The 26676-nt window shown below is 40.5% G+C and overlaps 1 protein-coding gene and 3 non-coding genes across 4 annotated transcripts in view; 1 reads left to right on the top strand and 3 right to left on the bottom strand.

Moving 5' to 3' along the window:
• The window catches only part of LOC148669148 (zona pellucida sperm-binding protein 3-like), a 113877-nt gene that overhangs the window by 47965 nt on the left and 39236 nt on the right, over nucleotides 1-26676 (bottom strand). The window lies entirely within an intron of this gene.
• On the bottom strand, nucleotides 9607-9678 carry trnat-cgu (transfer RNA threonine (anticodon CGU)). The gene has a single exon. It is a non-coding gene; the product is annotated as a tRNA-Thr (tRNA).
• trnai-uau (transfer RNA isoleucine (anticodon UAU)) lies at nucleotides 9939-10032 on the top strand. The gene is made up of 2 exons: nucleotides 9939-9976; nucleotides 9997-10032. It is a non-coding gene; the product is annotated as a tRNA-Ile (tRNA).
• trnai-uau (transfer RNA isoleucine (anticodon UAU)) lies at nucleotides 23901-23994 on the bottom strand. The gene is made up of 2 exons: nucleotides 23957-23994; nucleotides 23901-23936 (listed from the first exon to the last, which is right to left on the bottom strand). It is a non-coding gene; the product is annotated as a tRNA-Ile (tRNA).

Below are 26676 nucleotides of genomic sequence, written 5' to 3'. Positions count from 1 at the left end.
AGTCTTCTACATCATCTCTGTAGTCTTATTGATCCTGAGTGATCTAATTCTTTAGGAAGTGCAGAAACAGATATCAGGTGGGTAAGTAGACAACCACGTTGCAATTGTTTTTTCTGTGTCTAACCCATTTTTTTTCTCCACACCATGCCTGCCACTGTTCTCTCTTCGGTGCCTTTGGTTGATATTGAGCTCTGTTCCGCATGACAAGGGATCCTCCTGGATTTCTGAAGCAAGGAACCCAGCCGATATGAGTCCCTACAAAACTCAAGATCCTGTACTGCTCAACCCAGTGGATGGGACATACTCAACATTAATATCTAGCCTGACATAATACAGGCAATAGAATTCACCGTGTCAATCTGCATGGTGGTGCATGTGAACTGTTTCTAGTAACTACTTGTCATACCTGGAGGGGAGGTCAATCATCAGGCCTTGGACCCCCAGAGATTTTTTTGATTTTCTCTCCTTCGTGCCTGATGGTTACACAGTCACATCTGCATACCACACCTTCACTGTGATTTGCTACAGATACAGCTTATTTAAAATGTGAAATTAGGAAAAACTAAAAGAAAGCGTGAAATAAAAAGAATGTCAAATCTAAAATTTTCAGATGTTGTGATGAAGCTTTTGACTCATGAATAGCACCCCCCCATCCCAGTGTAATGCATGTTTAATGGTGCCGTATTGAAAAAATAATTAAAAAAAAGGTTTCACAACCCCAAGCAAGGTTGTATAAGGTGAGGGGGACTGTCTGGTGTGTAAAACACTTGGTTGCAGCATTGTGGGTGCTGTAGTTTAAATGCTATTGGTTTGTGAACAACATACCCCTATCCCAGCGCAGAATGCCACATTAATTAAAAGCATGAGAAAATGAGATTCAGAATGCAAAGCTGTATTAGTCTTCTGTGTAAAAAATCGGTTTGAACATCATTGGAGCTGTTTTAATTAAGCTGCTGAGTAATGAATATATTTAATTTTCCCGCTGTTAGCACTATAGTGTATATATAGTTGACCCTTACCTGAATGAAAACAAGACATTAAGAAAGGGTTTCAGAAATCAAACAAAGCTTTATTCCTGTGCATACAGTCTGGGTAATTGGAGACTGCGCTGTCCTGCTTCCTATGGCGATATACTGTTTTTTTTCACACAAAGCCGTATTGACCAGTATTTCTTGCATTGTGAACGTGTGTACACAGCAGTCCCCCGGGTTCCAGTTAGTGCGTAGTTACACATCAATGAAAAACCAGAGGTTTAAAAAGATAATTAGCTCACTAATAGTTTTGATGGCTTAAAAATGACAGTGAAGGCTGTGAAAACGGTCACAATGTAGTTTGCACACAAAGCAAGTGTTTTCATAACCCTAAGAGGTTTTGTGAAAATGCTACAGGTGTGCCAAAATCATTTTCAAACTTCAAGCTAACTTTAACCTGGTCAATGACAGTACCTACAGGCTATCGATAGGTTTGCTGGCACTGTGGGTTTGTTGTTCCTGACAATGTGCACGCTGAGAAATGCGCACAGACTGGCTTTCTTTCGGAATGAAAATGTTACGGCTTGTACCTCATGTAAACACAGTTTTAACCATTAGCACACTCATATATATCCTGAATCAAGAATGAATATGCCCTGGAATCCGCTGTACCACTTCAAACTGAAAGTCAGATATTTAGAGTCTTGGTAAAGACTTTTTACAGGAAGAGATGTCATGCTTCAGCTGCTCTGGCCTGCAAAGTACAAAGGGGCTTCATTTGAAATACCCGATTGTATTTCAAAATCCAAGGTATTTTTGCTGTGCTAGAATGTATAATTTATTATAAATGTTTTATTCACAGCCTCTTCTTCAGGAAGCCTCGCACACACTAAACAATATTCAAAGACTATAGGAACAGTAAAAAAGAAAGCAGTAAGATGGATGAAAAAAGATTTTGACGTCTCTTCCGCAACTGATGAATACTCCTGTGTGATGTTATTTCTTACATGGATTCCGTTATTTTGCCACAGGCTGTGGGTCTCTGTTTTCAAAAAGAGCAAGTAAAAAGTTTTGTAAAAAGAGCAAGAGCACCTGTTTGGAGTGTTTACGACAGCAGCGGGTCTCCAAACAGAACTTCATCTCCTGAAAAGTGCCCCTCCCTGCCACACAGGTTGCTGTGCCTGGTGCAATGCATATCTCCACACATCCCTCCACCCCCAGCAGAGCACACACCACCTTAGGACACTCCATCATGTCCTCTCTGCTCACCACCACCCAGAAATTGGCTGATGCCATCCCCACTGTTTCTCTCCCCTCAGGAAGCACTATCTACACAGCAGAATTCACAGATGCCAATGCCATGTACAGTTCTCCCAGATGTCCACCTTTTGCCCATCAGCCAAGAGGAGTGGGGGATTGAATGTGCAGTGTGTCGGCACAGAGGGGACAGCCAGAGCCGACCGCTACGCCGCTCTTCTGTTTTGTAATTTTGTGACTGGGAGTGAACCACATCCGTAAATGTTGACTGGTCCAGAGGGAAAAGGGCCTTGCCTTGCATTCTCCGCGAACACATAGGCATGTTGAATTGGAGATTCTCAAAACTTACTTTGTGTGATTGGAAACTGATACATGATAGGATAAACAAAATGCTTCAAAGAAAGAGGTGCTCTTTCTCTCTGGTTTTAGTCTGTGCAGCAATAAAACAATCAGATTAAACAAGAGAGAGTGTGACGTTACTTTTCGTCAATGAAAAAACAGTCTTTTCATGTTTATTTAAGTGTCCTTCTTTCATTTGGATTGTATGAAACAACTCGGGAGTTATTGTTATGATTACTCTATTATCGAATCCTCAACTCATTCACTTGTTATTTTGGGAACATTTTGACATGTTGCTTTTAGCCGTCGATACTGTTGAATTCGCTCAGTTTGTAATGTAGGGTGCTCTGAACAAGTTAAACTTTGATACAGGACAAATGTATACTTTTAAAGCTACTACAGTATAGCTTGTGGGAAATACAACATCACACCGTATGCATAAGGCACGTCTTTGTTCACGATTTAAAACTACAGTCCAGAAAAACATGACATTTGATTGCTGGTTGCCTTATGTTAAAGGGCAACAATGAGACCAGAGCATGAAAATTCCTTCCCCTCCCCCAGCAGAACTGTTTAATCTACATAAACACAGTGGGGTGCAACACCTAGCCTAGACTTTGAGAGAAGTATGGAGCTGCGTTGCATAAAGAGTTTGCAATGGAATATACAGTAGTAGGCAAAAGTTAATTTCAAGCTGAAAAGAAAAGACTCAACATGTCTCCTCTATACATCTTCCATTTAGACCATCCAATGTCATTTATTATTAATATATTCCATATCCCATTAAAATCAGAAAGTTTCTTACAAGTGTAAATCCAACTATTTTCCTTTTTTTGTTAAAGGAAAACTCATGCCAGGAGCTGGGTTCAAAAAAACTATAGCTGAAAAGGGCAGGCAAAATGTTTAAGTAATCATAGGTGAATGAGACAAATTGATGCAGATGTTTAGAAAGAAAGTGGACTACAGTACTATTTTGAGCTTACAGCCTATCCAGTGTTATTCATTATTAATATCTTTCATATCACATTCAAATGAATGTTTTTTTTAATTGTAAGAGGCAATACACAACATGTGTCCTCTATAACACTTCAGTGTACATTTTAATCAGTTTAATGTTTAACAATGTTATACAAAGCTTAAAATTATTAAATTGCATATACCGTTTAGACTGTTAAATTCTGTAATTGACAAACAATTGTCCCTCAGCATTGACAGGGATTCAAAACCAAGTGTTTTCTGGCAACAGACCAAATGCTGCACATGAGAGCTTTCATAGCTCCACCTGGTGGTTTTACAAGATATTCCACCCTACTATGATACATCATGCGGTATCCTACAGTTCTTTGCAGAACGAGCACTGCGATTTACTGCAGCATACCTTGCACATTTTGAATGATTGGATCTGTACTTCTACTCAGTCTGGTGAATTCTTGATAAACCAAACTGGTGCCCTCCCTCTAACTCACCATTCCTCCCTTATGGTAGTGGATGTAGAGAAACCCATGTATATAAACCCATAGGGTCAATTGCAATGGACTTCCCGAGTTACAACACAGCCGCGTACCAATTTAGTATGGTACATTGTGGAGATCATCTCCCACTCTGAGTTCAATTGCAGCAAAAAACATGTGGAACAAAGTTGGAGCTCAGTTCAACTTGTGCTTAATCCGGTTCGGCGTTGTTGTACTAATTAGCCCGAACTGCAGGGGACTGTGCATCAGAACACTTCCGATTAGTAGGATAATACATACGCCATGTTAATATACAATTACTTTTCTGTTTCTTGTTTATATTCAAACTAAATTTCCTGGCAAATCAGTTAGTTTTTAATTTAAGAATTGCATTTAGGCTACAATTCATCTTATGAGGCTACATTGTTATTAATGAGATACCCAATTGTAATTAGTCATGAAACAAATGAGAACTGCAGCTGTGCATTTGAAATTAAACACTACTGTATTATTGCAGCATTAATTTTGTTTAACACTCCAGATGAATAAGCAAACCCATTGTTATAGCTAAGTCGTCACAAAAGACACCGACTAATAACCAGTAAAGTTAAAGTTTTATTTTTAACAGAGCTGGAAATTAGACTTATAAAAATACTTGAGCAATAAAAAAAACCAACAACAAAACAATTGTTCCTCTGACCTTCTAAGCATTTTTTTAAGGCAATACATTTCTTTAGCAGGGTGTGCCTTGTGCTTACTTATCTGAATTTTGATTTTCTCTCTCTCCTGTGTCAGTTCAGATTAAGCTCTTTAATCTGTTCCAACATCTTCCTTTCAAAGTGGGGAAGTGCTTGCTGGCGTGTTGTTTTGCCAAGTCGTGCTTATCCTTTATGACGGTATCTTCTGACACCTGGGCACAATCCAACAACATTACAAGACCAGCACTATAACAGGAGTCATAAAAACACAAGAAGCCACATTGAACGAGCTTTCAGAATTGTAAAACAACGCTTTGCTTGTCTGTCATTTGGTTTGCATACCAGTCCATCAAGAGCTAGCACAACCCTGGCTGTTTCAACACAGTCATTGGATCACAGCCACAGGACAGAAAAGGGACTGTAAACCATCATAAATCACTTTTAAGATGCTGAGTTTTTTCCTTTAACATGCTTGGGTGCCATCTATTTCCTCCTCATCCTGCTTTCCTCCGATAACCACAATTACGGAGACCCATCACTAAAATATTTAACAAATCTATCCAGTTGACTCCTCGATTTTATAGAACACATTAAAGCCTCACGCTACATTTATATAAATAATAGCTTAAGTTCTGTTCTCTTCACTTCCAATGAATGGAGAAAATTTGAAAAGAACAGTAGTCTGTCGTTAAGTGAAGGGAGAATGTGTGATCCTAGCTGCAGAATAATTTTAGTTTCAGTGGTCTTTCTGATGTATGAGTTTGGAAAACCGTGCTCAGTACCATCGAGGTGTAAGAGGGTCAAGGATGAGCAGGAAACTTTGTTAATAAGGAGATGGACACCGCCCAACATGGGGCTCAAACCCACACCCCTGACCTAAAGAATCACATGCTCTACTGACTGAGCTAGCCGGGCACCAGTGTTCTCAAAGACGGTTTTCCAAACTCATACATCAGAAAGACCACCGAAACTAAAATTATTCTGCAGCTAGGATCATACATTCTCCCTTCCCTTAACGACAGACTACTGTTCTTTTAAATTTTCTCCATTCATTGGAAGCTTCATTTCATACCTCTCTGCACCCATTCTGACTTCACACCTCTTGATTGGCCTCTCTTTATGTCCCCTGCTCCCGCCTCTCACTCTTCCTCCCTCCCAACCTTTGTTCTCCCGCTACTTTACCTTTGCCTACTGCCCTGTCTCTCTCACACCTGAAGAAGGCTCCACGGCCGAAACGTTGTGTTCTCTTTCTTCTTTTTTTCAGCATGGAATAAACCTTTTACTTGTTCCTTTGCAGCCTACGCATGCTGGCGCAGCTACCCACTTGAACTAAGACCATTAAACTGTCTGGTGATATTGCTGCACGGGGCGCAATATCACAATAGAACACGTTACTGTAAAAAATGTTAACATTCGTGAATGAGTATTTTTTTTAATTATACCAAATGTCCGTTAAATAATGAATGATGTTTTTCAGACCATAAACACTATTATATGAAAAAAAAACATTTACTATATATCCATTTAACTTGTTTTTTTTTTAAAAAAACATTACAATACGGTAGATGAAAATTGTTGTTCAGCGCTCTTGTATTAAATATACTCTACCAGCCTTTTAACTCATGTGTCAGAAATAAAGTGTATAAAATTCGCTAAATCAAACAAAACACAAACGCTACGAAAAAGAAAAAAAATGTGTTTATCCTGCAATTTTATCTCGTTGAAACGTTTTTTTTTTTCTCTGTGGCACTAACGGGCTAACGGTTAGGATTCCTGGTTTCCTGATTACATAGAAATGTGTCTCTCTTCCCTTACGATGTCCAAATGATCAGTTCAGTGTAGAAAAGAGCACCGTAAAACCCCGTCAGGCGTGCAAAACGTATAAATGAAAGAGATCGCTTTGTTTCTGCCCGCTTTCTCACTGAAGCCCTTTAGAAGGTTATAACCGCTACACCGCGCGATGTGGGGAGGGGTGACTTACAAGCAGAGTTGACCTTTGAGAAAGGACTCGTCTCGGGAATATATTTCCACATTTTGAAGAGAATTTCTCCATTTATGTAGCCTGATTTCCACTATTGCTAGAGAGCTGTAGAATCTGGAATAACTTATCCAGCTCTGGGAACAGTGTGTAGATGACAGGTTTGTGACTTTCTCATGAGCACGGTATATGAATCCATCAGATTAAAGACACTGTGAGCATTTGAATAAAATTAAGGATAGTCTGTCCCAGCTCACCGCGATGGTATAGTGGACCGTACTTTGTGCTGTGACCGCACTACCCGCGCTTTGAATCCGGGTGACAGCAGCCCAAGACAAGAGAGTTTCCTTCGTCTATGTTATTTCAGTGAAGGGGGGGGCATGCGTGTACAGCGAGCGATCATCGAGTTGATGTGTTGCCCCATATAAGCAATGTGAACCAACACTGCTTTACAAAGGAGCACTACCTGAGCTTATTGTTGGTAAACTGGAGACCAGACCGACCTCTTCTCTGACGAGAAGAAAAGGACAGGAGCCGCAGTATTTAATATGAATAAGAGATTTCAATTTTCTGTGGCGCAACTAGTACCAAACACGTAATCTCGGGGTTGTGAATTCGAGCTCCACGCTGGTAAGAAATCATATAGGTTATGATAAATGTACTTTTTTAAATAAAAAGTAATATTATAAAACTTTCTCGATACGAGTTTGCAGGTGACATGTTCTTTATAAAAATAATCTTTAGTATGGGATCAATAACCGCGCCTGAACAAATATCGGAAAGAATCGCCTGTCACTAAGGTATTTAAGTAAAGTAGAGATATAATCAGAAAACCTACATATAGGAAATGTTAGTTACTTTGTATGTGCTTTAGCGTTTTCTTTTATATACCGAAAAAAAGGTTCAAGGCGTTCTAGTCGCTGTACTCCTCGTAGATAATCTCAACGAAATCACAATACAGTACAGGACACGCAGTGAGGAGCTCACGCAACGAATAGTCTTGAACATGCCAAGCGTAAAGGCACACTGCACATCTGCGAAACATCACATCCTAGTTTAGTTACAGTGAGATTATAGACTGGAAGCTAGGAAGTCTCAGATCACTTTTTTATTAAATGTTCAAGCAAACACAAATACCTTTGCAAGAGACATTTCAGAATCCCAGTCAAATCCAGTATGATTGCTGGATCCCTCGAATTCGACAATATCACAGATCTGCAGTCCACGTGCAAGACATACCGCCCAGAGCATTTCTAAGACAGGAAATACATTTTCGTTACGAAAAGAGATATACTGTACGTAGAGTGAAATGGTCTGGTACGAGTCCTAAGTTTGAATAGTTCAAAATAGACGAAAAAGGGTAATTACAGACTCTTTCGAAATGTAAGAACATTAAAGCTGTGCGGACCTTATCTTGATTTACCTAGTTTAATCGTTTTCAGAAAGTGTAATTTTATTATTTTATGTACCCTTGACGATTCTACTGATGTTATAAGTGCTCTTGTTTATATTGAATCTATTTTGTTGTTCAAATAAAAAGTAAAAAAAAAAACATTCCGGATGCGTCTGCTGTAGAAATAAAATGACATCAAAGGCGTTGTACGTAGAGTTCTGAAGCCTGCTCCACAGAAGAACTAGCTGAGATGAAACGTTCGATATTCTACTGACAGGGCTATTCCCATCAACTCAGTTTCTTTCTGAAACAACGTTTTCCAAGAAAAACTTACACTTTGCAAAATTTGAAATAAAATACTTGCTTAAAAGTGCAGATTATTTTTTTCCCAAAAACTGTAAAAGGAGAAAACCGACCTGTTGGAGTCTCTGTCGTACCATTGCTCAGTGCGGTCAGGTCGGGACTAAAACGATAGTAAGGTTCTGGTTCAAGCATATCTAGGCATGCCTTTCTCACTGTTCCATCGTGAACATCATCTAGAGAAAAAGTGGCATGTAATGTTTAATACATTATTGGCCTTATTAATAATTTGAGGGAATATAAATGCTTTGCATGTATCGAATTACAGCACGTAACAACTGAGTACCTGAGTCGATATCACCGGGCAATTTCCAATAACGACCAACATCAGACACTTCAAGAAAAATAAGATTCCATATCTTGGAATGTAGGGCGGGAGAATTCATTTATACTCCTGTTGCATCTTGAGCTAAACTTTTTTTTAAAAAAATATGACGCAGATTTGCTCAAGATACTTGTAATCGCCTTAAAGAGAGTTTTCATGAAAACGTACATCGGCTAGCTCTCCACTGTTAATTGACAGAACCTTTGAAGAAACTGTTCTTATATAAGCAACATACAAATTAAACATCTTAATGAACATGAAGGGAAATCTATGGAAGCCCGTTTCCGTCAGGGAGTAAAAAAAACGCGCTATGATATCTCATTGTATGTCTTTTTTTACTTAAAAGGGTCTTCTTTAGCTCAGCTGGCAAGACCTGGGTTCGAGCCAATGCAGTGAGGCACGAACTAGGGTGGGAGCTGCGAGGGCACAAGCCCTACAACCCGAATCCGTTACAATAACAAAAGGACAGACATTGAAATATGGGCTATTTCGAAGTCGCAAATGTGAGATATAAAGTAGGAATTCTGAGTTACTAAGTCGCAATTCTGAGTTGCTAAATCGGAATTCTGAGATACCATAGCGGGTTTTTTTTTTACTCCCTGGCGGAAACGGGCTTCCATAGAAATCCGGGTTGTGAATAACAACTCTCACTACACACGATTGAGTTCTTGAGGCTGCCACCTAAGACAACTCAGCCATCCTGACAAGCAGTGGAGGATGCCCGTTACTTTGTCAAAGGATTATTAACTACTTTTCTTTTCTTATTATTACAGAGATTTCTACATTGCAAGACAATTGACGATTTAGATAAAGGTATATCGTGGCACGCAAACCAGGCACGGACGGGGTTTGAACCCGCGCTCTTAGGTTTACGAAACCGATGCCTTACCACTTGGCCACCGCGCACACAGTCTAGTTTTTTTTTTTCCCATCAAGGCTAATACATTTTGAAAAAAAAAATCTGTGCGCAAATTGCAATGGCAGGAGAAGTAAAGAATATAGTTCTTCTGTGGAGCTGGCTTCAAGAATTTTTTCATTTTCTTCCCTTGTAGTTTCCTCGCTCTTTTACTGTCCCTTTCTCCCACGGAGAGACGGAAAACATGCAGAAATCGTTTTCACCCTGTGTTTGTGCAACGTCAGTGTGTGAAGGGAAAGCAATCTACGTGGCTCCAGTGGCGCAATCGGTCAGCGCGCGGTACTTATACAGCAGTGCACAGCGGAGTCATGCCGAGGTTGTGAGTTCGAGCCTCACCTGGAGCAGTGTGGCCTGTCTTTAGCTACCGAAAGCAACCGTCCACTTTAGATACTGTTACTTATAGGTCGTCCTTAACACCTTATCTAACGGGATTGTAGCTTGTTAGGTGTTTGCTGGAGATCCAGTCTAAATTAACATCAAAGGAACAGGTAAAGGTTTATTCCACGTCACACCCGAAGAAGGGTCCACGTTGTGTTTCCTTCTCCTTTCAGCATGGTATAAACCTATACTTTTTCCTTTGCAGCTGACGCAGGTCACTACTTAAATTCCCATCAGCTGTGGACCCCCAGCTGATCTCTACACAGATAGATGAGAGATATCTTCTTAGACGAGAGGTCTGCTGGGACTAAGGGAGCACGATGGGGTACCGAAGACTTGAAAAAGCTCTCGCATTAGATTCTGTTTTTGTTGTTTCCCAGATTTGTTTTTAATGTTCTTTTTGTTTTGAAGTTGTTCCTTTAAGTATTTGTTTATTTTATTTTCTGTAGTCGTTAGACTACTACAGTGATTTACCTAGGTTCCCGGAAGGCTTCTTGCATCGTGGTTGTTGTGTTTTTGGGTTACAAGTATTTTTTTTCTATTGATAGGACCCCACGCATTACTGTGGGACTAGTTAACTTAAGTTCTTACATTGTACCTGAAATTACCACATAAACTACTACTCTGTTTTCTTTTTTTTAAATAAAGGCACAAATGATGTTTTTTTTTCTTGCAGCTGATTGGCAATGACCCTACAACGGGTCATTGCAACGAACGTGGCTGCTGAAATTTGTCTACTAAACCTGTTCTCAATTGCAACAAACCTAAAATAACATATGCTGCCCATTAGATGTTACCGATGTAGGAGACTAACTTAAACCACCTCTTCACAGGGTTTATGTAGTTCAGTAGAGGAACAGTCGATCGCATTTGAACTGTTCTGAATGTAGTGGAAATAATATAGTCACAAAGTAACGAACATACGCACCACTTGCTTGAAATATTTACTGTAGCTAAAATTGTTTTCTAGACACCACAACTATTCACAATGAATTTGATGAATACATGTCTTTATTAATAAAAGTGTAATTTATTAATAATTAAGATTAATGTATATCTTTATTAGTAGCTGTATTACCGGTAATGCATGTACAGTCCTTAATATGGGATAGTGAACTTTCAGGTATCCTGGGGAGGTAAGAAAACTGAAATGAAGGAAATACATATTTAAAGGGGGTGTAAGTCTTAAATGTGTTCTGTTACATCTGGGTGTTAACTGAATAGATTGTATTACTTATTGTGATTTGACACATGTCTGTCTCAGGAGACAGCAGAAAAATTGAGGAATTTGCAGGTACAGAAAATAACTTGAACTGAACAGGCAAATGTAAGGTTATGTTAAAGAAAAATAAACTTTGTCACCTTTTTCAACATGATTATTTAAGACAGTTTATCGGAACCGTATCTCTCCTCGATTCTGTGGCTGTGGTCCAACAGTAACGGTGGTGAAACAAGCAGAATGTGCGGAAAGAATTGGAGACGTAACGGGAGACTCATCCAGTCGATAGAAGGGTTGTGTACGCTGAGAAGTGTAGTTTAAAAGCTTAACGAGCCAGGGAGGAGTCAAACCTGCAATCTTCTGAGCCAAAGTCAAACACATTATCCATTGCACCACTGGCTCTGATACCCTAAAGCCACCACTGTGAGCTTTGTGCTGCTATTAGTAATACCGTAGCACTCCGGTGTTCACAACAGCCCCCCACCACCAGGAACTCAAACCCAGGCCTCCTGCATCACTCAACAGGGACCTAGCCTGTTGAGCTAAAGAGCAATCTCCCTTCAGTCCTGCGGCTGTGGCCCTGCTATTACAGGGAAGGGCAGTGACATCACCGCTCTGGTAAGCCGGCTCTTACACACTCAATGGTGGCCGTATGCGTTACACTCTCCCCCGCTTAACTCACCAACCTCAGCAAAGGGCTATCCCATCCCACTGCTGACACCAATGTAACGCTCCAGGGTTCACATGGGCATCCTCGCCACTGCCACATCAGGTCAGTCCCCCACCGTCAGGGACTCAAACCCAGACCTCTGGCATCACTCAACAGGGACCCAGCCTGTTGAACTAAAGGGAGTCCGTCCCTAAGCTCAAGCGGCTGGGTCCCTGTTGAGCTATGGTGGCGGTCGCAGGTTTGAGTCCCCGACGGTGGGGGGCTGACTTAAGTGGCAATGGCAAGGGTGCCCACCTGAACCCCCAACCATTACAATACTATACATCGCTCCAGTCCAAATTTTCTCAATTAGATTCATGTGTTTTCTACTTGTATTTAGCTACTAGGTCTTTCGTTTGGTCTGTTTTAAAAATAGCATCTCAAACGATTTTATGTGTCATGCTGAAATTCACACACGGGGGATGTCACATGAAAGACAATCACAGATAAGATGTTGCATTTAAAAAGAAATCCAGAGTGGCAGTAGAAAACAAAGCCTTATACACGAGATGCAAGTGCTCTACCACTGAACTAAACTGATAGGCACTTTTGCCTGCAGCTCTTTAATTGAGTTAGGGAGAGTGAAGGGTCTACACAGTGTACAATTTAAAGGTCGAAGCAAGACAATCTGATGCGAGGAGAATTCACAAAACGAGCCTCTGCTTTATCGTTTACTGAGCATTCAATGAACATCTAAGTGAAAGACATATTCACTATTTTCACTTTTTGTTTAAAGAACACTTTTATCATGTTCTGCACTCCCGGTGTTTAACGGTGTTCTTTTCTACACTCCTGATTTGAGGATCCCCAGGTAAACAAAATTCCGATATATTGAATAGTATTTATGTTTACATTTATATTCACTCGTGCCAAAAGCTTGTGTTCTCTGCATATATCAGGATGTGGAAAGAGGCCCAATCACATCTGGAGTAGATAGTATTTAGGTCAAAGCTAATTCAAAGTGCATCTCTGGGTGTGTTTGAATTACCTACGTGTTTGACTGAAGGACAAGCTCACGGTGCCATAAAAATTGACATTCGTCATCTTTTCTTCTACATTCACAGGTTTTACGCTAAAGACAAAAATGTTTTTTTTGTCGTTTTCATGCCAGCTGGCACTAATTATTCTGCACTGACAGGGAAGATTAGTATTTTATCTATCACAATATGTGTGGAATTTGTTTTTAAAAAAGTTGTTCCAGAAATGAACACTTCCATTAAAGTTAAGGCAGACACCTGTTGCTGTCCACAACGACCAACTCTGCATGGCAAGAGAGGAGAAAAGCACTGTGGTGATTTGAACCCAGAAACTTATTTACTAGACATGCACGTTAACCAGCTAAGCCACAGCACCAACAGAGCACTATCCTTTTACAGCCTCTTAGACACACCGCTCTGAGATACCTGCGTTCTGTGTGCGCTGCGCCTGCTCGCTGAGCAAGTGATGAGAAATGGCTTTTATCTGGTAATTTCAAGTCCAAGGAGCTCAATATGCTTTTTATGTTTGACATCTTCAAGGAAAATGGTGAAATCGCAGGTGGAAGAGGAAAATGATCCTTGAGTAGAGGAAAGACGACCATCTTGAGTACTAACTCATGTCAGGAGGCTAACTTCTGGGATGAGGTGGTGGGGTGGTAAGGCGATGGACTACTAATCCATTGTGCTCTGCACATGTGGGTGTGAATCCCATCCTTGTGAAGTTCAGCAGTTGACAGATGTGCCTTTTTAAACTGGGTGTGCTTTCGTTTCGTCTTTCGCTCCTGTACTACAGCAGTAATATTTCTAGATGTGCATGAACATGGTATAGTAGGCTGACGGCAGGAACACGGGGTCCACAAGCAGTGACAGTATCAGAGGTGTCTGCAGTGTGTTGGTTTGTGAGCACTAATAAAATAACTTGCCGTGGAAGCACGTGTGCCTGCATTAATACAGCTCCATTGAGCAGAAAAAGCAACACAAACACCGACTTGTCAACAGGAAGTTTCCGTAGCTGAAAACACAGCCATTGTGCTCCAGGTGAAGCTTGTGTCGCAGGATGTGGGTCATTGAGGCAGTCACGGTCTGGGATTGATTGGGTTATGTTGATTTGTGTTACAGGGTGTGGGTTATTGAGGCAGAAACAGGCTGTGATTGATTAGGTTATGTTGAATTCCAGGATGGTGTCAATGTTGCCTCTCACTCAAGGGGGTGACTGCAGTTGTCCCAATTAATACAGGAACAGTCAGTAAAAACAGTCAAACCCAAGTCGTTCAGGGAGCAATTAGGTATCGAGACTTGGAGGTGTGAGGAGTCGCTGAGCCAGTTTTAGCCAGACCAAGGGGTGAACTGATAAGGTTCCATGACACCTAGCTCAGCACTCCCACATTCCTCAAACAACACAAGCTTCCTCCTGGAAAAATACTGGGCAGACCTGATTCTGACAGGGACAGTGGAAACCCCCCTGAAAGGGATTGGCTAAGGAGAGGGATAAAAAAGACCTGAGACAGAACAGAGGGGGCTCCCGATTCCCACTGGATCCTGGAGACGACACAGGCAGCACAAGGAAGCTGCAGGGTGCAAGACCCCGCTGCAGAGTGCAAGACCCCGGAGGAACTCTGCAGAGACTTCTAATACCTGGAGGCAAGGATCTACTGGTTCAGTAACTGACGACAACGAGAGACATTGGCATTGGAACAGAGGTACTGTACAGAGACTTTTAACACCTGAAGGTGAGGAACAAGGAAACTGGCACAGTTAGCCGATTCAAACTGAGAGGAATGTAATATAGTCGCAGAGGATTTCTATTGTTACCTGAACAGAGACTGGGGAAATAGGACTGGGCGATACCCCTCTCCTCAAAGTGGGCCATCAGAGACTACAGGTACTAAGTAGAGACGATCGAGTAACCTCTCTCATGTATTTTACAGAAAAGACTGCTGCCCCTCTGTATTCATTTTGACCCTGGGAAGGACCTTTTGCTGCTGTGAATTCTGTTTTCGTTGTGTTTTTGGGTGACAGTGAATGTGAATGTAGTTGGAAAATAAAAAGGGCACTTATACAATACAAATGCTTGTCGCTGGTCTGTGTGTGCATTGGTGATTCTGGGAGACAAACAGAGCCTGTGGTAATGTAGAGGGGCCCTAGCACCCCGTTTGTATTGCTAGGTGGTGTAGATGTACACGAAGCAGGAACATCCCTCGCCCTTGGGTTCACCTTACTGTGACACCTTCTTCATCTATGTTTTTTGAGTGCACTGCAAATGATCTTAGTATCGAAATGCCGTCCCACATAACCGATCCAAACAAGCTGCTTTACAGAGGAGCACTGCCGGAGCTTATCGTTGGCAAACTGAAGACCAGGCCGACCTCTTCTGTGACTCTTGAACACTAAATCTCAAGGTTGTGAATTCAAGCTCCACGCTGGCGGGAAATTCCATAGGTAATGATCACATTTTCTTGCATGCTAATCAAAAGAAATATTAAGAAACTTTTCCCGATACCAGTTTTTTAGAAAAGTAAAGGCACACGGCACATGTGTGCCACATCACGTCCGAGTTTAGTGACAACTACCTCAGAGATTGTAAAATGGGTAGTTTCAGATTAGATCACTTTTTTTTATCAAAGGTTCAAGCAAACCTGAATACTTTTGCAAGTGACATTTCAGAATCCTAGTCAAATCCAGTACGATTGCTGGATCCTTCGAATTCGACTGAACTATAGCACAGATCTGCAGTCCACCATTAGAATACTGTGGGTGTGTTGTATAAGCCATACCGCCCAAAATAGTTCTAAAACGGGAGATGCATCCTCATTTAGGAATGTGGTATAAAGTGAAATGGTCTGGGAAGAGTCCTACGTTTGAACAGTTCAAAATAGACGTAAAGGGGTATATACGGACTCTTTCGAAATGTAAGAACAAGCTGTGCGGACCTTATCTTTATTAACGTCGTGTAAACGTTTTTCATAGAGTGTAATTGTATTATAGCATGTGCCCCTGAAGATTTTCTTGATATGTTATATGTGCTCTTGTTTGTATTGTATGTAGTTTTGTTGTTCAAATAAAACGTAAAAGACACAACTTTCCGGATGCGGCTGCTGTAAAAATAAAATGACATCAAGGGTGCTGTACGCAGAGGTCTGAAGCCTGTTTCATTTAAGAACTATATCCAGAGGTGTTAAAGAAGTCTAGATCTCACTACGAGAATGGCAGCATCTCAAAAAAAGCAGGTGCAGTTCGTTACACAGTCGTAATGCCACTAAGTCGGACCAGAAGAGCGAAAGCCACCTGGCTTTCTCTGAGCAAGTAATGTGACAAAGAGACACAGTACAGTGGTAACCGACCCTCTTCCAACTGACTTCAAAGGGGAGGGAGCTGCTTTTTGGCAGTCCCTCGAGAAACTAAGCAAAGTGTTTAAAGATACTTTGTCAGCTTGACATCAAGGCAGAAAACAAAAACTTTCTTGCGTCCACTCAAACCAAATGCGGTTTGCCACCTTTTGCGTTATGCAGGGAATGACGTCTGCCGAGATCACTTTTGAGTCAATGCAAATCGTAGTGTGCCCTCCATTTTAATGTTGGTTGTGCTGGCGTGCTGCTTCTGTCTGTGAAACTTTATGCAATCAAGGCATTTAATGTTTTTTTTAATAATTGGAAAAAAATGTACTATTTTTTTTCTTAAATATTGATGGTTTAAAAACTTATTTAATGTGAAACGGTCATTGTGATTGTAAAACGGTCAAAATGTTAGTGAAGAAATCAGTAATGTGAGGAAAGGTGAATTGTGGGAGCCTCTTGACTCCCCGTGTCGTGCTGTGTTTCTCTCTCATTCTACTTGGAGTGGTGCCGTCGCTTCTGGATAAAGTCTGTCTTGGGTCATTCCGGACAAGTCAGGTATGACTGTGCTTCACCACAAGAAGAGACACCTCACTTGCGAGGATCCCAACAGTATATTTCCCCTTTCAGAGCCCATGGGAGTGAATTTCATACACAATTAAAAAAGCCTAATTTTATTTAGAGGCTTCAGACACTTTTTTAATTAAAAAAGTGGCCTGAAACGCCTTAGCTTTCAGGTTTGCTAGAACCTGTAATAATAAAGTGGTCTCAAACTTTCATTGTCTGATGTAGCTGTCTCTAAAGTTGGACATGATGTTTTGGAGATGCTGAGATATTGAGAAGAACTCAACTACATGGTGAGAAGTCTGGGTTCAGCACCAGCAGATGGTGAAAAACTCTTAGCTGACCCCAACCTAATTTGAACGCGCAACTTTCTGAGCTAGAATCAACTGCACTACCACTGTGCCACACCCTATAGTCTTCTTTAGCTCCCCAAAGGAGAAAAATCAGTGTCCCAAAAAAAGTGATTCCCGAAATGTCTTTAACAGAAAGGAAAATTTAGACAGGCTTCCATTTCTGCATTAAGAACTGTTTGTGCTGTCCTGTAATTGAGGAAATATACTTTGTTTAACTTTTTTTTCCATAAAGTCTGATTGTATTATTTATGTGCCCCTCACGAGTCTATTAATACGTTATATGTGCTCTTGTTTATATTGAATCTATTTTGTTGTTCAAATAAAAAGTAAAACAAAAACAAATTCCGGATGGGTGCTGCTATAGAAATAAAACAACATCAAGGGTGCTGTACGCAGAGGTCTGTAGCCTGCTCCACAGAAGAACTTTATCCAGAGGTGTTTAAGAATTCGAGATCTCACCATGAGAGGGGAAGCATCTCAGAAAAAGCAGGTGCAGTCGGTTCCATAGTCATAACGCCACTGTTGGACAAGAGCAAAAGCCACCCGGCTTCCTCCGGGCAAGTAATGAGACAAAGAGACAGGACACAGTGGTTAGTGTGGCTGAGTGGTCTAAGGTGCTGGATTAAGGCTCCAGTCTTGTTGGAGGTGTGTGTTTGAATCCCACTGCTGCTAAGAGTTTTTGTGTTACAACCACCAAGTGGAGCAATGTGTTAAAAGCTACTTTATCAGCTTAACATCAAAGCAGGGAGAAAAAAGTGTTTCTTCTTCTCAACACAAATTCTTTTTTCCACCTTCAGCAGGGAAGTTTGTCTACCAAGATCACTTTTGAGTCAGTGCAAATCACAATGCGCCCTCAATTTTAATGTCGGTTGTGCTCCTTTTATCTGTGAAACGTTAATGTTCTGCATTTTCGAGTCGAGTCATCCTCAGGGGTAGAGCTGATTAAGTCTTTCCGCATAGGGCTCCATCAGAAATAACTTGTCTAAGTTCCAAAGAGATTGTGGGTTTCACTTCAAGCAATCATAAAGCATACCTCACATGTCAGATCTAAATGGGGAATTTGTTGGTTACAAAGCTGAACGTTTTTCCATGTTCTGCTAGAGTATCCACTGGCTTGCCTTTATCAGCTGTCTTGGAAAGATAAGTTGTGCTTCGTCTCAGGAAAAATCATTAGTACTGTCATTTTATTCTGTGCATATGGCCGATATTTAAAGTATATAAAAATCACGAGTTCATAGATTTATCCAAATATCAACGGCACCTTGTAAACCTATGATAAGAATTCCTTCAATCCAATAGTTTCACTCCAGGGAAAAGGCAGGGAAACATAGAGAATTCTTATTTAAAGACAACATCCGTATTGGATTGCATGTCAGCAGGCATCACTCAGAATTCCTAATATGATTTTGAATTCAGTTTTGCAGTTCTTCAGTGTTTTACTACTTTCAGAGAGTCCTTTATTGACCTTGCTGAAGCAGAGAAGCGACATAATCACAGATGTGACCAGTTTTTCTGCTGTTTCTGGTTAATAATGATTATTATTTTGTATTTTGATTAGTATTTTTCGTAGCGTTCTTCCTCAGCTTTTAAGTTATTTGGTGAGCAAGAACCACTGAGAACGAGTCTGAATCAATCAAGAACATATACGGTACTGCTGTCCTGTGTACAACTGCTTCGTCCTAATTGAGCTTTTCAGTGTTGAAGAAGACGTTTCCAATTTCGATTGCTTCTTTCAGAGGATGTGCTACAAGATCACAGATTCATTTGAAAAGATTTGGAGATGTATTGGCTGGGATTCAAAACTGGCTCAATTGCATGAAGGCACCTATACTCAGCAACGAGAGGAAAGGAGAAGGGGCCAGAGGTAGTGTGGCTGAATTGTCTAATATGCTGGATTTTAGGCTCCACTCTCTCAGGGGCGTGGGTTTAAATCCCACTACTGCCCAATGTTTTAAGACCTTACTTCCTGTGATTTGTAATATGGTCAGTAAAAGCACTTTATGTAAGTATTTCTTATGTCAGCGTTACAAGTCACTTACTGCTCCACAGGTCCGGGGTTCAATCCCTGGCATCTTCAGGTGTTTTATATTACTGTACTCACATTGCAATCTTCTGTGATATGAACAACTTGAACTTTTTCTGTATGTGAAGAAAAATGCAAAAGAGCATGTAAAGTATTGATCATATAAAATATCCATGGTACAACTCGAGAAAAAACTGAAGCACAAAACAACGACTTTTGATGATTACAAGAGATTCAAGAAACACAACCGTCCACAGATGGGTTCGGATCCTGAACGCATAAGTCAAAAGAAAAAAAGCGAAGTAAACTCTCTTCATTGTCTTATAGTTTATGTAATAAAACATTTTTTTTTCTTTCTTTATAATTTCTTACTGTTGATAGACGATTTATTGAATTTTAACAGAATCACAACTACAAACATTTGGGGTTAAACTGTTATTCACATACTCTAACAAAGAGAAACGTTAGTCTTTTCCAGTGTGTGAGCCAATTTCTAAAAAAATTAAAAATAAGTTATAGAAATTGAATTGTTCTACTTTTTAGGCTTGCATAGTCTTATTCATATTTCAGTTAAGCCTTTTCTTCTGTAGTAATTTCATTTGATATTAAAATTAGTCCTGATTTACAAGAATTTTGTAATAAGTTTCAATTTAGAAAAATCGTGCCCAGAAGCTACCAAAACTGGTAATGTTCACATAATGTGTAATGCCAAAGCAGCAGTTGGGGTGGGAAATAAAAGGCATTTCTTGGTATGAATCCTAAAACTTCATAGATGGCGTTCTAGGACTTCTCGCTTCAGATAAAGCTGTTAATACATCATGAATTTCTACTCAATCAATATCTGCAGTGTTATCACTACCAAACGCTAAATATAGATCCTGGCAATAATTCATGAGTTGTTCATTAGAAAATTGTTTATGTTTTTTTTTAAAACAGGACGAAGGAGTAGCAGCAGGAGTAGCAGCTAAATGTATTGGCGCTACATAAACCTACAGTAGTTTCCAGTTTTGCAGAGAAGTGACATAATCACAAATGCGACCAGTTGTGCAGCTGTTTTTGGATAATAATGATGAATGTGAAATAAAAAACAGCTCCTTGCATTAAGAGCAAGAGCAACCAATGCGCTCGCTTGTTGAGTTGGGTATTTTCCGAGCTACTCTTCCTTAGCTGTGTACAGGTTTGATGGGTTTACTGAGACAATTATTCATGTAGCAGTAATCACGAGGTGGTTCGCTGTGGTTTTTAGAAAATCAATCGTCAGAACAACTAACAACGCACACACACATGTTCAATACACGAGATACAGTTATTAATATAAATTGTGCACCAAACATATACCAGTCTGCCTGGATACAAGCGGCAGACCTTACTGTGAGGATTATCAATATACAAGGTATATAATCTCGAAGAGATGCAAACACAAAGAGATACACAACAGAGAATATATGTCAATATATATCGTTCGGTTACAAAATCGCTAATCAGCGTTATTACCCACTGTTACTCTGAACTCGGAAGTAAATGCAATACTCGTGAATTAAATTGATAACAACTTGTGTTGAGGTACAATTGAATTCTCGAGACGCAATGTAGGACATGGGGTTTACTTATCCACTGTGTATGGATTTGGAATTTCCCGGCACGAACACCAAACCAGCTGACAGGCTCTGTTGCAGCCTTGGTTCCAGTGGTTGTCCAATGGGCGTTGTCCCGGCGTCCTCTGGCTACCGGCCAACCAGTAGAGGTGCAGCTCGGAGTTGGACGGGCGGAGGAATCTAACTGCGACGCGCAGGGCAGTCATTGCTCCGAGGGGATCTACCAGCAGTCCAGCTGGCTAGTAGAAAGTATCTATGCACAGAGTGTGACCGCGAGTCCGCACAAGTCACTCTTTTGCCCGGGAAGAAGCTGGTTCGTTCCCGGACCAGCGCTGCTACTGAATAAGCTATTCAGGTTGTCGACGAGGGTCCAACTGTAGGCTGCCGTTGATCAAGCGGAGCATTCACGTTGGTAGAATTCTGAGTACGTATGGGATCCTCGGCCTCGCGCTTAGAACAAAGTCCAAGTCCCAGTGCAGACAACAGCAGTTATCATGTGATTGTCTCTGAGGATGCGCGAAAATGGCCAAGGAGAGCCCCGATCTGAGCTTGCGCTCCCTTTTTAACCAAGACACAGATGTGTGCTGATTGGTTGAGATTTTGGCGGGCATTGGAGACCCACGTGGTGTTACCACGCCCTGCAAATCCCTGATTGGTTGATCAAGGTGAGATACGAGTCACTTACTCCTGACACTTAGGAATGCAGTCCAGATGTCCATTTGGCACTCCCTAGACAGATAGGCGCCAATGGATGACCATTGATCATGATAGCCAGGCTTATCTAAATGCATCCCTGTTTGGGAGCTGTCCCTTATCAAAAGAAAATATCTTAAATCAGCCTGCATGAATACTTTCTCTGTGGCTGCACCACAGAGATGGAGAGTGAGATGGGGCCTCATTTAGGAAAGCACAGCAACGCTTAATTCTGTCTTATTACCAAGTATTGCTGCTACAACTGCTTAAATTCAAACTAAACAGGACTATGGGAATGAGATTTGATTTCGAACTGGGATTTAAATAAATAGGACCACTGCACTACATTGTGCTTTATGTAAGACAAAAGGTGGGCTTCCTGTGTTTTCGATAACTCAGTTGTAAGAGCGGAGGAATATAGTGGAAACAGCTGGGAACTCTTTTCTCTCTGGTTTGAATCTGGCTGGAAGAAAGGTGTTTTTTATGTTCTTTAATCAAGAAGTGAAAATTTATCTTTCACTTAGTTGTCTTATTTTCTAGGCTTGTAGACTCCTCACTCTTCCTAAAAGAAAGTGCTGCAGATAAAGATACAGTAGTTGTCAGAAGTTTAGTTCAGTGGTAGAGCACATACAGGCTGTATGTGGTTGTTTTCAATCGCCGGCGTCTGCACTCTGGATTTCTTCCTAAGCGCGATATCTTTCCTTACTTGTGTGTGAATTTCATGCGCGACACATAAACCCTTTGTCTGTTTTATAAAGATTATATTTTAAATCAGTTAAAACAAAAAAAGTACCAATTATATACATGTAGAAAACACATGTATCTAATTTGAAAATTTGGGCAATGTATTACTAGTAGTGGAGCTGAGCTCACAGAAGAGCAGTTGATATTGTTAAACCACGTATTTTTTTAAATGACGCTACTAAGTACTGGCATCGTGTTTGTGCAGTCCTACCCAAGCTTTCTATCGATTGGATGAGTCTCCTGTTCCATCTCCAATTCTTTCCGCACATTTCACCTGTTTCACCACCGTTATCATTAGACTATAGCCACTAATACGAGAATACTGTTCTGAAAGACTGTCTTAAATAATAATGTTGAAAAGGTTAATGATAAGAGTTTTTTTCATTAAGGTAACCATACATTTGCCTGTATAGTACAACTTATTATCTGTATCCGCAAATCCCCGATATTAATGCTGTCTCCTGAGAAACAGAAGTGTAGAGTCAAATAATATTACAACAAATCTATTCAATTAACACCCCTATGTGAACGAACACATTTAAGACTTACACCCCTTTTAAATATGTATTTCCTTCATTTCAGTTCTCTCCCCGGGATACCTGAAAATTCATTATAGTATAATAAAGTCTGTGCATGCATTACCTGTAATACAGCTACTAATATAGATAACATTAAACTTCATTATTAAGATATTACACTTTTATTAATAAAATATGTATTGATAAAATTCCTTGTGAATAATTGTAGTGTCTGGAAAGCAATTGTTCATTACTTAATGACGATATTATTTCCACTACATTCAGGACAGTTCCAATGTAATCTATTGTTCCACTTCGTCTGCTTAGTCTCCTACTTTAGTAACATCTAATGGGGAGCAGTTGTTATTTTAGGTTTGTTGCAATTGAAAACAGGTTTGCTACAGAGCTGCTGACAAATTTCAGCAGCCAGTTTGTTGCAACTGACCCGTTGTAGCTACCAATCAGAAGCAAGGAGAAACAAACATTAGGTTTGCCTTTTTTTAAAAAAAAAGGAAAACAGAGTACAGTAGTAGTTTATGTGGTAATTTCAGGTACAATGTATGAACTAAAGTTAACTAGTCCCACAGTAATGCGTGGGGTCCTATCAATAGAAAAAAAAAATTGTTGTAACCCGAAAACACAACAAACACAAAACGAGAAGTCTTACGGGAACCTAGGTAAATCCCTGTAGTTGTCTAGCAACTATAAAAAAACAACCAAACACAACAACTTCAAAAGAAAAAGAACATTAAAACAAATCTGGGGAACAACATAAACACATAATCTAATGCGAGAGCTTTATCAAGTCTTCAGTGCTCCTCTCGTCTCAGTAGACCCCTCTCATATATTTGTGTACAGGTCAACTGGAGGTATACAGCTGATAGTAATTTAAGTAGGGAGCTGCATCACAGCATGTGTGGGCTGCAAATGGAAAAGTATAGGTTTATTCCATGCTGAAAATAGAGGTAAACACAACGTTTCAGCTGTGGAGCCTTCTTTGATTGTGACTCGAAATAAATCGTTACTTGTTCGTTTGATGTTAATTTATCTCCATCAAATATCTAAGAGTATCTAAACTCGACAGTTGCGCTCAGTAGAGAAAGACACTGCTCCAGGTGAGGCTTGAACTCACAACCTCGGCATGACTCTGCTGTGCACTGCTGTATAAGTACCGCGCGCTGACCGATTGCGCCACTGGAGCTGTGCAACTTCTGTTCTTCATACAGACTGACGGTGCAGAAACACAGGGTGAAAACGGTTTCGGTTGTGGATCCATCTCCACCTGGGGAAAAGGAACAATAAAATAGCAAGGAAAATACAAGAAAAGAAACTGAAAGAATTGTGCTAACAGCAAAGGGGGACGGAGGGAGGTGGTCGGACAAGTAAATCAGCCTGGCAGATTATTTGTATCGACATGTTTTGAGTCAATCAGCAAACAGATTTATCTTCATGTGCCTTAAACCGTGCAGTTTGTATCTTCATTGTAGATAGGTTTCTTCAGAAGTCCAGTAAACTGACAATAATGGAGAACTAGCTGACGCACCCCGTCGTGAAGACCCTCTGTAAAGTGATTACACGTTTCATTTTCAAGTCGCCTTCTTTACACGCAATTGCAGCCCGGACACTGAGAGAAAGCATGAGAAATGGCTTCAATTTCAATGTGAAAGCGCAGTACAGGTTCGATGGCTTCACATCTCCCATCAGTCAAATAAAATTGCAGTAAAGCGATCTAAATATGACTCTGAAGTACTGGGAAAGATGATTATTTTGAGCGTGCCTCCCAGGGTCTGCTACGAGGCTTAAGTTGGCTTCTTATTCGCCAGCTTCTTATGCGTGTTTTTCGTTCCACCTTAAATGGTGCTGCTGTGATGTTATGTCGCCTTTCGCCTGTAGATGGCTCTCTTCGATCAGTACTAATCCGGCTGGAATACTGCAGACATCTTCACTGAAAGGGAATATCCAAATAAATAGCGACTGTCCAAATTATATTTTTGTATGGAATATATTTCAGAAAATCGCAAACCAATTTTAAAAACTCACCACAACACGGATTTACACTGAGAAAAGGTGAATGCACTTTCTGCTTATTGCTACGGCCTTCCCCCCGATTATGAAAATGTCTCACAGTTCTGACACCGACGTGTGAAAGACAATGTAACAGACTATCAAAATCCTGAAGTCCAAGAAATTTTAAGGCACCAGTTTTTTAAATATGATCCTGGCATGTCAGAATACATTTCGAAAAAGTATGGCATGAATTGCACGAATTGCAATGGCACATATTGTTGAGAATATCACTGACCTTGCCGATATTTGCAGGGGATACGAATGTTTTGCACATGTTGAACTACAACAAGTAAAAATTGAGCTCCTTAATCAATATCACCGGGAATGTCCAATAATGACGAACATCAGTAGCTTCAAGGAAACTTAGACTCGCACATGGAGTTTTATCTTCGAATGGAGGGTGGGAGAATTCATTTATACTCTCGTTGCTCATTAGCTAAACTATTTTAAAAATATGACACGGATTTGTTCGACTGCACCAGCTAGCTCTCCTCTGTCAATTGACAGGACTTTAGAAGAACATGTTCTCATACAACCAACATACAAATTACACATCTTAAGGAACATGAAGAGAAATCGTGTACTAAATAACATAAAACTGTCGCTGCAAATTATCACCAAGCTGTTTTATGTGTCTGACCACCTCTTTCCTACTTTGCAGCGAGCACAAATCTTTCTGTTTCTTCATCGCAATTTTACTGTCTCTTTCCCCCATGTGGAGATGGATCCACAGCCGAAACTTTAGGTCAGTTCCTGTTACTCTGTCCGATTAAAAAAGCTGTATTAAAGGCACTCCCATCTCTGCAGGAACGTTATTGCTGCTCTCAACACAATATACTGCAGCCAAATGTGATAGCGATACTGTCACTGCCTGTGGGCCACGTGTTCCTGCTGTCAACCTATTATGTCATGTTCATCCACACCCAGAAACATTACTGCTGTAGCACAAGAGTTATATAGGCGCAGTCCATAGAGCAAGAATCTCTTAATCTCAGAACTGTGGGTTCAGCCCCCACATTGGGTCCCTCTGTGTCAATTTGATCCCCCAATCCTCCTAGCATGACCTGATGGCGTAACAGTGATACCCAGTACCCAGCGTAATTCAGCTTTCTTTCCACTTGATTCAGATTTTGATATGAAATCATCGGCCGAACAAGAGTTTGTCTAAATCGAGGGAGATCTGCTCACAAGCAAGTATTAAACACTTCAGCATTTTCTGTTCGAATTCCACACTTTGTCAAAACACTGCCGCTTCTTAAGCTAATAAGTAACGGTTTTTGAGCACGCATTGTATTGTTAATGCTTATATTAAAAAAGCATAAATTCACATAATGGAATTTGGACTGAACAAAGTAGTCCAGCCCCTTTACAACATTACATACCCACTGATTAAAACTTAAAACTACAGCAGCAGGAGTAACAATAATGGCAACAACATGTTTGGAGTTGGCATTTCATTTATTCTGCGGAAACATCGTATCGGAATGAACTGCCCGAGATAAAAGAGTAATTGCGGCTCCAGATCGTTTTTACAGAGCATTGCATTGTTCTGTTCATGCTGACTACACGCTTTAAATTTGTCATTTACTGCAAGCGTTGCTTTTCCGGGTTTTTCTGAAATTCCTCGCATTTGAGCCAGCACTAAAATATTTAATTCCCGTCGCTGAATACATCGTGGAACCGGTATTTGCAACGGAATGCTGTCACACATGAAACCTTTTTGTTATTCGGTTCTGAAGTTTGAAAATGAAAATAAAACGGGGGTCACTTCATAGGCTTGAAAGAAGTCCAAGCAGCATAAAAACCTGCGAATTCT

The sequence above is a fragment of the Lepisosteus platostomus genome, chromosome 5, assembly GCF_059453375.1.
Source record: "Lepisosteus platostomus isolate fLepPlt1 chromosome 5, fLepPlt1.hap1, whole genome shotgun sequence".
Classification (NCBI taxonomy): domain Eukaryota; kingdom Metazoa; phylum Chordata; class Actinopteri; order Semionotiformes; family Lepisosteidae; genus Lepisosteus; species Lepisosteus platostomus.
Note: the sequence above shows the minus strand (reverse complement) of the source record. Positions and strands in the feature narration are given on the sequence as shown.